The 14,189-nt window shown below is 43.4% G+C and overlaps 1 protein-coding gene across 6 annotated transcripts in view; it reads right to left on the minus strand.

The window, feature by feature from the left end:
* The window catches only part of SV2B (synaptic vesicle glycoprotein 2B), a 96,020-nt gene that overhangs the window by 25,716 nt on the left and 56,115 nt on the right, over window positions 1–14,189 (minus strand). The gene's annotated exons all lie outside the window — the stretch shown is intronic.

Below are 14,189 nucleotides of genomic sequence, written 5' to 3' on the forward strand. Positions count from 1 at the left end.
CACCACTTTCCTTGGCAGCTTGCTCCAAGGGTTAATTATCCTGGCTGTTAAAAAAGTGTGTCTTATTTCTAACTTGAATTTGTCTGACTTCAGCTTTTAAACACTGGTTCTTTGAAAAGAAAGTTTTAGTGCTGGCTGAAAGTGCTGGATTGAGAAGAAAGAATTGATTCACCCCTGAAACAGGTATTCTGTGCAGTAGCATCCTCACATCCCAGGCACCATGTGCCTCTTAACTCTCACCTGGAAAGAAGGGCAATTCAGCCTCCAAGACCCATTCAGTCCTTGGCCACTCTGCTGATACTACCAACAACGGGGCCAAATGAGGAGCTAAGCTTATTATATGGACACCAGATCAAGTCCCACCAACTCATCCATGTTCCAACTCCACCTCATTTTTTTAATATCCACTGATTTCAGCAAGGAAATAGAAAATTCAGATTAAGGGCCCCATCCCGAAGTCCTTTTGCTGGCAAAATGCCCACTCAGGCCAGCAGGCATTTTTCTCATGTAAGGACAGCAGGATCAGATGTTAAGCATTTAAATCTGATTACATACAGTGAGTATCAGTGCCTGAGGGGCTGGAAAAATTGATCAGGTAGAGTTAGATGATTTGTTTAGCTATAAGGAGAGAACATTTGGTGATAAGTCAGTCTAGCAGAAGGCAACCAATGGAGAAAGTCTGTGAATGCAACAAGTCATGACTTGGTCTGGTTTCCAGCTTTCGGATCTTTGATTTAACTTTCTCTATTAGCAAATTCCCTATATTAATTCTTAATCAATGGAAGATGCAATACAGGAGGTGATCGGCCAGGAACAGTTGCTCGAGTGTCTCTTTCAATAATCTCAGAGGTGGTGTGGACATGCCTAGACATTTGGGTCAGGTAGTCATCTGCTATCAATCAGTGTTATTCCATTGAAATCAATGTCATTCCAGTGACTTACACTCGCTGAGGATGTGGCCCTTCAAGTAGTTCATTTGCTGCTGTGTAACTGTGCTGCTGGAACTCCAACAGTCCAGGAGTGAAATGTCTGGTGACCAAGTAGATTTTCATCATATGTTCTGATGGACCTGTAAGCATGCTGAGTCTATGGTGTCCAGGCAGCACCTCCATGAAGAACATTACAGCATCAGCAGCTATTTGGCTAATAAATTGGGCGTGGGGCCCAAAGCTTCCCCTCAGTGGGTTGTCATCTTCAAGTTATTGAGTCACAGAATAGTTTAGGAGTATCAGGAATGGTATGTTTTACTGGCCATTTCATGTGAGAACCCAGGGACCCAGTGGGCCATAGGAGAAAGTGGATTTGCAAAGTTACCAAACTGTTTATCTTCCTCTTTATTAATTTTCTCCCAGGAGTACGAGCAGAAAACCCAGAGCCAAGTGAAGAAAGGTGCACTAACCTTCATCCTGCTGACAGACTGGTGATAGAAAACCCAACCAACCAACCAGGACTGAAAAATCAGCCCCAAAACAGAGGCTACTGATTGGACACTGTTAATAACTCAGCGAGCAATGAGCATCCTCAATTCCAGCAGGCATTCTTTCTGGTTCCCAGAGCAGTCTACCCACATCTGGTGTGCTTTGATCAGCCACTGCAGTAACTGTCCCACCTGTAAATCTGGGAATGGCCCTGATTTTGTGGTTTGCCGTCTCTCTGTCTATAAAATTGTCTAGATTACATCAGCCAGTAACATTTTAAAACAGAAAAGGCAAACTAAGCTCCCTTAATTGTGATGCAACATTGCTATCACTGAGCCACTGGTGAAACAGCTAGAGAGAAACCCAGCCCAACCTGTCTTGCACCAAGAGTGATGTGCAGACAGATTGGCACTGAGATGCTCATAAGATAAACATGTGGATGGTATCCCAGATGAAGCTCCATGAGACAAGCCTCTTGATTCCCTGGGACCTCTGTGAGCTGGGACCCAAAGTCAGACACTCCTGGGCAAGGGGCAAGCACCCACAACTCCTGCTGGAGACAAAGAGATGAAGGGGCTCAGAACCCCCCAACAACCAGCCCGCTCCCATGTAGGTGCCTATATATGGTTCAAGGGGTTGATACTGTGAGATTCTGTTATTCTGGGATGTGTTAGGAGTGGCATGTGTAAGACAGGAGGTAATTGTCCCATGCTACACAGCACTGGTGGGGCACCAGCTGGAGTACTGTATTTAGTTTTGAGAACCACACTTTAAGAAGGATGTCAACAAATTGGAGAGAGTCCAGAGGAGAGCAACAAAAAATGAGAAGATGTTTGTTAGTCTAGAGAAGAGAAGGCTGAGGGGGGACATAATAATCTGCAAATGTCTAAAAGGTTCTCATAAAGAGGACAATGATTAATTGTTCTCCATGTCCACCAAGGGTAGGAGTAGAAGCAATCAGCTTTGTTTGCAGCAAGAGAGATTTAGGTTGGCTATTAGGAAAAAGTTTGTAACTGGAAGAGTAGCTAAACATTTGAACAGGTTACCAAAGGAGGTTGTGGAATCTCCATCATTGGAGGTTTTTAAGAACAGGTTAGACAAACACCTGTCAGAGATAGTCTAGATCCACCTAATCCTGCCTCAGTGCAGGGTGCTGGACTGCATGACCTCTTGAGGTCCCTTCCAGCCCAACATTTCTATGATTTACAGCCCTGTTTCTAGATCAACGAGGTTCTGGTAAAAGTCAGGGCTGCCCAGAAGGGGGGAGGGCAAGTGGGGCAATTTGTCCCAGGCCCCAGGCCCTGCAGGGGCCCCCACGAGAATATAGTATTCTATAGTTTTGCAACTTTTTTTTTTATGGAAGGGGCCCCTGAAATTGCTTTGCCCCAGGCCCCTTGAATCCTCTGGGGAGCCCAGGTAAAAATGTCCTTTCATAGGCCGAGCTAAAGAGGTTCAGCCCTCACCCTGAGTCAAAGCCTGTCTTCACTGAGAGTTACCAGTGCTTCTCAGGACTGGTCCTATGATGTGTAAAACCTCCTGTCCAAAAAAACTTGTCAGTGGGAGACCAGGGAACAGTAATGAACATTCTTGCAATACATAAATGACTTGACTTAAGCTGATGACTGCAGGCATCATTCAACCATTCGGCAGAGGATTGATGAAGGGCAGCATCTGGCACAGTCAACTCCAATATTCTTCTGGATTGTAAATAGCCTATTTTTTTGTGTGGCATATGTTAATCAGATCTTGAGAAAGTACATACGACTAAAAACACTGACATCCTCTAACTAGAGCTGCGGGATTAACTCATAGTGAATTATTTAGTTTTTTTTCTCTGTTCACAGACTTTCCATGACCTAATCATAATTTCCTTTCGTATATTCATTGTATGAATTTGTTCAACATTTTTTTTCCAATTATTCTTTTTCATTCTGTGACTTGATCACAAACAGTTCGCTGAGCATATTTGCTATTCAAAATTCCATCCATGTTTATTGGTTAGACAGGTAATAGCATAAATAGTTAACACATATTCTAACAGGCCACTTCACTTTGACTGGTCCCTTAGAGCAGTATTTCCCAAACTTGGGACTCCGTTTGTGTAGGGGAAGGTTCCCGCAGCTCCCATTGGCCTGGAGCAGTGAACCCGCGGCCAGTGGGAGCCGCGATCAGCCAGACCTGTGACCACAGCAGGTAAACAAACAGGCCCGGCCCACCAGGGGCTTTCCCTACACAAGCAGCATCCCAAGTTTGGGAAACACTGCCTTAGAGTATGTGCTAACTACTTACACTAAACTATCTGTTGGACCTTGTATGTAGGGCCGGGCCAGGCCAGTTTGTTTACCTGTCGCATCTGCAAGTTCGGCCAATTGCGGCTCCCACTGGCCAGGTTTCACTGTCTCAGGCCAATGGGAGCGGCGGGAAGTGGTGCGGGACAAGGGATTTGCTGGTTGCCACTTCCTGCCACCCTCATTGGCCTGGAACTGCGAACTGCAGCCAGTGGGAGTCGCGATTGGCTGAACCTGTGGACATGGCAGGTAAACAAACAGGCCCAGCCCTCCAGGGTGTTTACCCTGGCAAGGCACATGCCAAAGGTTGCCAACCCCTGCTCTAACCCCACCAACTGCAGCTGCTCTGATTCCATACAGCAGAGGGAAGCGGCTACGTGTCCTGGGCATGTTGGCTGGTGTGTCACAGTCACCTATCCCGCTGATAAATCTGGCCAACAGAATAAGGGATGTTCATGCAGCACCACTAAGGCCATGTTCCTGCACCCAGATTAAAAATGAATGATCAGGCAGGGTTAATGGTTTTCTGCAGGGAAAATCCAGGTTGGCAGCTGTTCATCCAAAGCTTCTTAAAAACAACAGCAACAAAAATGAATCTGCTCAGGAAGCGGTTGCTGTATTCTAACATGCAAGACTCCTTTCTTGTAGCCAGTGATCTATTATTATTATAACTGAATATCCCGACGGAGGGCTTGGGAGCCAGGTGCCCAGCCCTGGAGGGTATTTGTTATTCAGCAGCAGCCATCCAGCTCAGAGTGAATGAGCAACTGCTCCAATACTCTGGATATTTTATGGAAGTCCCCCTTTGTTACAAACTGTCTGATTCAGCCATTTGGACTGAAGCAAATGCTGCTTCTTCTCTTTCTGCAAACAAGAGACCTGGTGGACTTGAGAGCTTTGTTAGAGGAGTGATAATATTGAGGGAGATCCACAGTTCTGCAAAAGCATCAGGACTCGTTTCCTTATTTTATTTAACAAAGGAACTGATCCTGTATTAGCAGATATTGAGGTGCTTTGTGCACCACAGCTGGTGACCACAGACACACTGCAGGTGCAAACTGTCAGTCTGCAACAATGTCTGCATTGTGCATGCGCTCTGTATTGGCATCCTTTGCTCCCCAAGGGCTGAACTGAGGCTCATCGCCCTAGTGCCTCAGGATGTCATCTAAGGGAATAGAGGAGACTTGTAGTCAGGCCTCCGTGTGCCAAATCCTGGTTTCAATACTCCAGGGCACAGAGGTCAATGTAGGCAACAGCAGTTGCTCCGACCAAGTTGAAGGTACTCAGCTCCAGGAAGGAGAGAAGGGCAAACATCTGTTCACAGGTATATCTTTGCTTGGTTTGGGGCCAGAGCAGGATTTGGCCAATAGTGTTATTTCTAATAATGATAGGATTTGAATTAATTGCATGGCTGGTGTCCGTGAGACAATTGATGCAGAGAATGTAGTGCTTTGAGTTTAAAGTCACTTCAGACTGGCAGCTTTATGTGCGGGAGGGGGGGAGAATTTAAAGGGGCAACAACTGCACATGAAGAAGCAGCCCAAGAAGGAGCCTGGAACTATTGTAGCTGAAGAACAGATCAGATTCTGAGCTCAGGAACCCAAGCTAAAGGTGGGCCCCAAGGTTATTGCTCTGTGATACAGCATTTGTTAAGATGAGTTCTATGTAAGGTGCATTAAAGCTATTGATTAGTGTTGCGAAACATAACTCAGTGGAAAATGGCTTCTTTTTAGTTTCAGACATTTTTGTATTAAGTCTTGTAAAGCAGTGGCAATGGGTAAGTCAGCCTCCAAAACCTTCAAACAATCAAGATCTGTAGCCATCACTTCACTGGCTATCAGAGGCGAACCACTTCGCTGGTTTCTGAGGAACTGGTGGTCAGTTACAGTACAACCCACTCCACAGCTGAAATGAAATCAAGGGAATTATTTATTATGATGGACAGTTGGGGGGAGTGTCCTTTTGTGAAGACTACATGCCCCAGCAAACATCATAAAACCTTCATTTAGGCACCTGCACTAAAGTACTCCACTGGTAAGTGCCAGAATAAGTAAAGGAAAGAAGATGTACTAATAGCAATTTTCCTGGATGGACATCCTACAACGCTGAATGATATTCATCATTTACTAATCTTTTATAAAATGTGCTCCATGTTTTTCTTCTGGGGGAGTTGTGCAGGAGGCCAGTTATAGAAAGGCTACATGATCTGGATGAGGCTACAGAAAGAAGATCACCAGTTTTGTAAAAGATACAAAACAGAAGGAAAAGCAAGTAAGGATCAGAGCAGCCAGAATCCAAAGGAATCACAGCTACTTAGGTGACTGAGCAAATGATGATCAGCCTCAAAGAAGGTACAGTCATTAATTAGTCTATGCAGAAGAAACCAACCTGCGAAATGACAGCCTAGTGGGACTGTCATCCAGAGTGCAGTGCACAAAAGGGATTTAGGGATTACTGATAATTGAAATCATGGACCCAGTCCATATACCACTGCAGCCAAAAAGGCAAATTAGATATTGATGCAGGGGATATGAAAGAGGTAATATTGTTACTTTCTAAAACCATTGTGTGTTAAATCCCTTCTGGAATATTGTGAGCATGGTCCCACAGCAACAATTCTATTACCTCCAAAAGGAAACAAGCGTGATATTAGGTCAGAGGTCGGCAACCTTTAGCACGCAGCTCGCCAGGGTAAGCACCCTGGTGGGCCAAGCCACTTTGTTTACCTGCTGCGTTTGCAGGTTTGCCACTCCAGGCCAATGGGGGCCACGGGAAACAGCGCGGGCCAAGGGATGTGTTGGCCGCAGCTTCCTGTGGCTCCCATTGGCCTGGAGTGGCAAACTGCTTCCAGTGGGAGCCGCGATTGGCCGAATTTGCCAATGCAGCAAGTACGCAAAATGGCCCGGCCCGCCAGGGCTCTTACCCCGGTGAGCTGTGTGCCAAAGTTTGCCAACCCCTGTATTAGGTATTGGAAATCTAAATAGTAAGCAGAACTGGGCAAAATAATTTGATCAGATTTTGAAACTAAGTTCCTTCTGCTGTGTTCTTCCTGTTTTTTGCCTTCATAGAATATTCTAGAGAACAAATTTACTGTCAGGAATGTCCAATGAAATAGCAAATGTTATGAAAATACAAAAGGCTATTCACTGGAAACAAATTTTGAATTTGGAAACTTGAGAGTTCACACCAGAAACCTAATTCCAAAAGTTATGGTCATTCAGTCAGGGACAGAAGTATGTTGTGTGACCTAAACTCAGGGTTGTGAGTTCAATCCTTGAGGATGCCATTTGAGGATTGGCCCTGCTTTGAGCAGGGGGTTGAACTAGATGACCCCCTGAGGTCCCTTCCAACCTTGATATTCTATGATTCTAAGCATAACTAAAGAAGCACAGATGTTGGGTATTAAATATAACAGCTGTCAAACAATTTAGAGAACAATCATTATTTGCAGCCATTATGCTGTGACTAATATAAAATAATGAATATATGTGAGAAGAATGCAATCTGTTCAGAAAATATTTGTCAAAAGAAAAAGGTGAAATTCAAAGAATAAACTCTTGGTTATGAATAATTCAACCAGCTGTAGCTATGCAGAAAATGTAAAGGCATTGGGTTTGTTCCCATTGAAAAAGAGGAAAACTTTGAGGTGCCATCTTCAAAGTTTCCAAATTAAGAAATTCTTTTGGCTTCTGTTGAAGTTCCATCACCAGTGTTGTGCAAGAGGTCAGACTAGAGATCACAATGGTCTCTTCTGGCCTTAAACTCTATGAATCTATGAATAAGAAAGGATGGATACAATACTATACTATGCTAAGTGCTTATTAATGTATTATTACTATTATAATATTCCAGCAAAGTTGTTAGAGACAAACTGTCCTAGAAGCCAAAAGACATAAGGTAAAATTTTCAAAATTACCAAAATGACTTAGATTCCTATGGGGCAAAATCACTTTTGAAAATGGGACATTGGAAGTCAATGAGATGTAGGCTCTTAAGTCAAGTAGAGGCTTTTGAAAATTTTACCTATGGTCCAAAGGACCTGGGAATAAATAGGGAACTCAGGCAGAATGATTTCACGCAAAGGAGTAACATTCCCTGGAGTAGATTTGCTCTTACAGAAGATTGGGGGCAGGATACACTGAACAAATGGAAGATATGAATAAAATAGCCAAACAAAAGGTAGGCATGTTGGGTCGGATGGCCTTTTCGGTTCCTGATATTTCCTATGTGCTTTTACTTGTAGGACAGTTGCTGCTTTATCGATAGATCTCACTGCCCTGGAAAATGGCAATCAAATGATTCAGAAAGAAAATTCCCGTTGGTTCATATAGCATTTGCTTTGTTGAATAAACAGAAGTGGAGATAGCTCACCTTCCATTTAAAATGACTTATCCTACCAGTTAAAAAATGAGTCATCACACTTAAAATAATAACAATGGGATTTTCCTATTCAAAGGGAGGTGGGGGACATATATAAACTAGCCGTGAGTGATTTGTGGCTGCTGGGAATTCTGAGGGAATTCTGCAAAGCCAAAGCAAAGGTGGATTTAGGAACCCACAGAATCTTCCAACTTGCAATTGAAAATGCGCGCTGAATATTTCACTGGATGCCGCCAGCACAGAAAGTGGGTGTGTGTTTGCACTCAGTGTCATTCAAAATACCTCCACGGGTCTTGTCCATCAATTTAAAATTCATAACATCATCTGGTTCCCCCCCTTCTCCCTCACACCTAGTCCCTCTGCGAAACTGAAGTCTTCAGTAGAAGAAGCCAAATTAATCCTTTGCCATTAAATGAAAAGTTGTTCATTTTGGCTCACGTCAGATAAAATTACTGGTGTGTTTACAAATGAGGAGACAATCATCACACTGCACCAAGCTCTACCTTCACAGCTAGATAGAACACCAGAGGTGCCAATACTGCAAAGAAGATATTGGCCAACACTGACTGGAACATTGGTAGTGTTTGTGCCTTTTCATGCCTGCCAATTCTAATGAACTTGCAGGCAGAAATGTTGCAGAAAACCTTAAGAAATATATTACAGAACATTCATGAGCAGCAGATTTGGATCAAAATTATGAACAGCGGCACCAAAAAATTGATTCTAAGTGTCCAGCTACACAGCAAGCTTAACCACAGCAGTACAGAGTTTTCTGGCTTGGTTAAGAGCATGATGATCCAACATGGTTGTTTGCAGCATTGTCAGGACAATATACTTATGGAGATATGTTCATAAATCATGTGATGGCCTAAGTCTTAGGCTGCCATGGTTAGGCTTGTAGGCCCAAGGCACAGAAAAGGGTGGGCCATCGGTAGGGCCCTACCAAATTCACGGCCATGAAAAACGTATCATGGACTGTGAAATCTGGTCTTTTGTGTGCTTTTACTCTATACTATACAGCAGGGATCGGCAACCTTTGGCACGCAGCTCACCAGGGTAAGCAACCTGGCAGGCCAGGCTGGTTTGTTTACCTGCCATGTCTGCAGGTTCGGCCAATTGCAGCTCCTGCTGAGATGCTAGTAATAGCAATAATGAATGTACATAGTACCGCCAATCAATACGCATGCATGGAAGGTATAATCTGATTGGTTGATATTCCTCCAGATGCCAGAATTGCTCACTTCTCAAGTGAATAGAAACTTAATGACTCACCACAGAACTGTTTTGAGCCAGTCACAAGGCAGGAATTTTCTGGTTGCAGTAGATTTAATACATTTATTTATTATTATTATTATCATTTTATTTTATTTATTACAGCATCAGACTCAGCTAAAGCAGAAATGTCTGACGAATAAGTGGAAATAATCTGGTGACAAATTAGCAAACTTCTCTGCCCACAAAATTTTAAAAATAAATGCCATCAATGTGCTAAAATATTCACTGCTATGGGTGTGGGATTTTAATTCCCCCAGCACTCGTCTTTGAAACAACATTTCACGTCAAGGGAAAACCCAAATACTTGTTCTTTACCATTAGGAATAACTGGGGTTAAAACAGCCGTTAATTTGCATCTGAAGTAGAACTGTTTATTTTAAGCACAAAATTGAAATGTTTTATGAAATTTCAGAGGTGTCACATGGATTTCTCACATTTCAAGAAGCTCTATGGGCATTTGTTTGGTTGCAGTTTTTACTGGAGCTGACTGTAATTTTGGTAATTTTTCCACTTTTTCTGAAGGGGGAAAAGCATGCAGAACACGAGAGGTGCTGGAACAATTTGTATAGTGGGGGTGCTGAGAGCCATTGAACCAAACTGTAAACCCTGCATATAATGGAAACCACTTCAAGCCAGTGGGTGCATCAGCATCCCCACACCCCCAGTTCCAGCACCTATGGAAAACACTGAGACTTAAAGGCAAAACATCCTTTCGGCAAAAGCCAAAGTTCACCAGTTTACACAGCACCACTTTTAGCTCTTGCAATTTGTCTTTCTTCTTTTCTTAAATGGTTTGATTATTTCTCCTATTCATTTTCCATTTGCCCATTCCCCTCCACCCATGATCAAGAGAACGAGAGCCACTTTCATAGGTGCAAACATTATCAGCTGCCTGGAAGCAAACTTAGCTCTGTCTGGAATGACCTAATCATGTTTCCTTATCGAAAATACGACTAGAACAGGCACCAGAGAATAAATATGAACCCTTGTGCTGATTCTATTTGTACGTAGAAAAGGTTAGGGATAGTAACTCATGCGTCTATAACGACCCAGGGGCCATGGTAATTTGAGTGAAAGCCATGCTCACTCTAATAAAACCTCTGCTCATTTCACATAGACACACTCTTGCAGATTATCACTGCACATTAGGCACAGATTGAGCCAAAAGAGCTCTTTGATTGCCACCATTATTCTGACAAGTCAGTCTATAGGTATCATTGAACCTTGAGCATTAACAAGACTAATTTGCCAGCGTACAACCCCTACAACATCAAAGAACTGAAATACCCAGAAGGAAATGAGCGTGTGTCAGAAGCTCTGAGCTGCCTGAATAGGTCTGACTACTGTCTCCTTTTTTGAGTAGTTGGTGTGTGGCCAGGAAAGTTGAGCCAGGAAAGGTTCCAAGGAAGCTAAGCTTTTTGTATCCATCATTAGCACCTTTATAGTTCTCCCCTTCAGGTGCTAAGCTCAGTTGTGCCTATGCTAACATGACATGCCCTCCTGGGTGCTCAGAAAAGGAGAAATCCTACACCAAGGGCACGGAACCCTCCTGAATTTGTGTCATTGAGTATTCATTATTCATACTCCTGCACATCTCTGCTGGTTCCTACATGCATTAAGCCTGCTGCAAGAGGGAAACCACCGACAGTTGAGACTATATTAGCCAAACCTTTTTTTATTTAAAAAAAAAATGTACTGATTTGAGAACCTTCTTCTATCCCACATCAACCAGTAGCAGTATGGAAATACCTCATTGGTGTAGTCCACTTTCCTCTGCACCTCCCCTATCTGGCTCTTCACTGACCTACACCAGCCTCAAGTTCTGACTCCAAGCTCCAAAATCTGACTCCCAAAACAACTAGAGATGTGGAAAACTGCAAATCCAAGTTCTGAAAAGGCCCCTTTTAACCTTAAGGAGAACTCCCACGGAGAAGGAACTAGGAGGAAAATGCCATCCCCCTTCATTAAAAATTGCAGACAGATGAACCTGACCCTGGTCTGCAAGCAGTAATTGGATAAACATGCAAAAAGTTAGCTTGCTTCTCCAAAGCTCACTCTGTGAACATTGAGTCAGGTAAGTATTGGGTTGGGAAAAACAGAAGAACAAGCTTCCTCATGAGACTTCTGGTACTCTCTAGCTCTGGATGGGCCAGTAACACTTCAAAGATATTTGGTGGGGACATATCAGTGCTTCTGACTCTGGTGCATGTTAGACTGAGTTCCACCAAGATAGACATTTCTAGGGTCAGATTTTTAAAATAAATGGCCTGTTGTTCAAAGGTTCTTACCACCCAACGTGCTGAAAATCTGGCCAAAAGCCTCCCAATGGGAGCTGCTGAAAATCTGAAGCTGAACTCTTTTGACATTTTGGCCTTAGAAAATTGAAAAAACTTTCGGAGGGTGGGTTGAGACTAATAAGCTAAATAAATAAATAAATGTCCAGCCCCTCAGTCCAGCTGATGTACAATTACTGCAGGACTCGGGTGTGGGATTGGAGAGAGAAAGGTGGCTCTGAGCTAAGTTACACCAGCCAGAGAGGTCCTTATAAGGGCAGCTGTCTGTTCCCTTTGTACTGAAAAAGTGGAATATGGGGGATGGATTTGACTCAAGCTCTGAAGTTAATTTCAGTTGAGAAAAACTGGCTGGGATCATGGGCCAGGATATAATCTACAAGCCTGGGAGATTTCTCCACCACCACTATGGATGCACACACTACCCAACCATCCCAATTCAGATACTCCAATGGTTGCTTCAGTTGTCCTGTCAACCTCCATTATTTTTGCCTGACTGGGTATCATTATCAGATAATTATCATTATCAGATAAGCCTGGACTCCTCGGGGCCAGGGATAGTCTATACCTTATTTGGGTTAAAGTTTTCAGGAAAAAGTTATTTAATCCAAACTATTCCACTCAACTTCAATCTCAGTCAAAATAAATAAACCTTTGTTCAATGCCCAAGGGGACAGGACAGGAGTGAAACCAAGTGGGAGTTGTTACAGGCTGACTCTTTAATCTCGTGTGGGACATTAAATTCATTCCCCAGATTTAGGAGGAATCCTCCATAGGCTACTTTTGACCCAGTACACATTAGCCAACAGCTTCAGCTGAGAATCCGGTGTCCAAAGGGAAATGACTGCACAGCTTCTCTGCTCATTAGGACTTTGGGCAAAGAGACATGGCGTCTGGACAAAGAGAAGAACATTGGTGAGAAGGGCAGCAACAGAGGAGACAATGTGGCAGCTTGCAAATTGCTGTGGAGGCCTAAGATTAGCAGCTGGGGAACACTCAGGCGTGTGGAGGGGGAAGGTACGTGATAAGAAAAGAGACCTACACAGGCACCAAGAACAGAACTGAGCTGCAGCCACCTCTGCCTCTGGATGGAGAAAATAAAAAGCTAGTTGATGCGTAAAGTTTCCTGGTTCTATGAGTGTTAAACCAGATGGAGCTATATCCTGTACTTCTTACGCAGATGAAATTCCCATTGATTTTGGTGGACATTTTACCTGAGTAAGGAGTGCAGAACCGAGCCCTTATAGATCAGCATGTTGTTATTTCAGGTAGGCCTTTCAGTCCACTTGCATCATACCAACCACAGAGAAAGCAAGAATCCTATCAGTCAAGGAGCTTTCAATTCAAAGATACACCCAATACAATGCAGGTTCATACTGAGCCAACTGGACAAAAGTTGGACTTCCCACCAAAGCGTACAGTTTGAGGGTTGATTCATATTGACTAGACTTCATGGAAAATAAGGTCTTTAGGAGAGATTTAGAAGAGGAGAATGTGATAGGGATGGAGTTGCAGGCGTAAGGGGCAGCACCGAGGAAGGGATACATGTGAAAACATGAAGCTGTATCACCAGATGGAAAGGAAATGCACCAACTAGATGCTCCATTGTTCAGTAGCACCAAGGTGACAGAGAGAGAGACCGCTCAAAACTGTTACAAATGCCTCCAATTTATACTAATGCTGACTCCAAACTCCAGCTGGTAACTCTATAAAGCTCACCGAGACTTTGCAGAATTTCTGCTATCATCACTGAGAATGTATTTGCAGTGGAGAGGAAAGAAAGATGCAAGGAATCAGAGACATTCAGTTGTGATTGGACTATCCTTTAAGGTGTTTAAATGAAACTCTTTCCGTTTCCCTACCATAATCTAGCACTCGCCTCCTCATTACCCTTCAGAAAACTCTGCAACTGTCAGCGTGAGAGCCGTCTTCTCTGCAGATCCTGCTATCTGAAGGAAATTTGCTGCGTCTCCCTGCGTAGCTTCCTGATAGCCCAGTTGTAGCTTCCTTTCTATGCACCCCTCAGTGTGGTCCAAAAGTCGAGCTGATCAGAAAATGGGGGAGAATTCTGCAGGAATTCTGTTCATCAAAAAACCCAAACCCGGACAACTGAAAAAATTCAGACTCTCAAATAATAATCATGATTATTAATAAAAAAGCAGTTGAAAGCTGCCAAACATTTTTTGGCCAAAACATTATTTTGGTTTTCAGTTTCCAGGTGCTCAAGGAAAGGAAACACTTCCAGAAAAAATAACATTTAGTCAAAAACAATTTTCCATCCAAAAACTGTTGCAGTAAGCCCTGCCCAAGAGTGCTCTTCTCTGCAGAGAAGCCCTGTGTCTCTCGTCTTCCTTCCTATGTCTCTCCTCATTCTCATCTATCCATTCTTCTTCAAGCCTGATCAGAAAGTTTCTCTTTCCCCCTCATTTATACCCCACTCAGATACCACGGTGAAGGGCATGGGATTAGATTTGATTAGATAGGAAACTCCCGTACATAAAAAAAATATGTCTAAGGGAAGCTCACCCTCCTGTGGA

The sequence above is a fragment of the Gopherus evgoodei genome, chromosome 10 (assembly GCF_007399415.2).
Source record: "Gopherus evgoodei ecotype Sinaloan lineage chromosome 10, rGopEvg1_v1.p, whole genome shotgun sequence".
NCBI lineage: Eukaryota > Metazoa > Chordata > Testudines > Testudinidae > Gopherus > Gopherus evgoodei.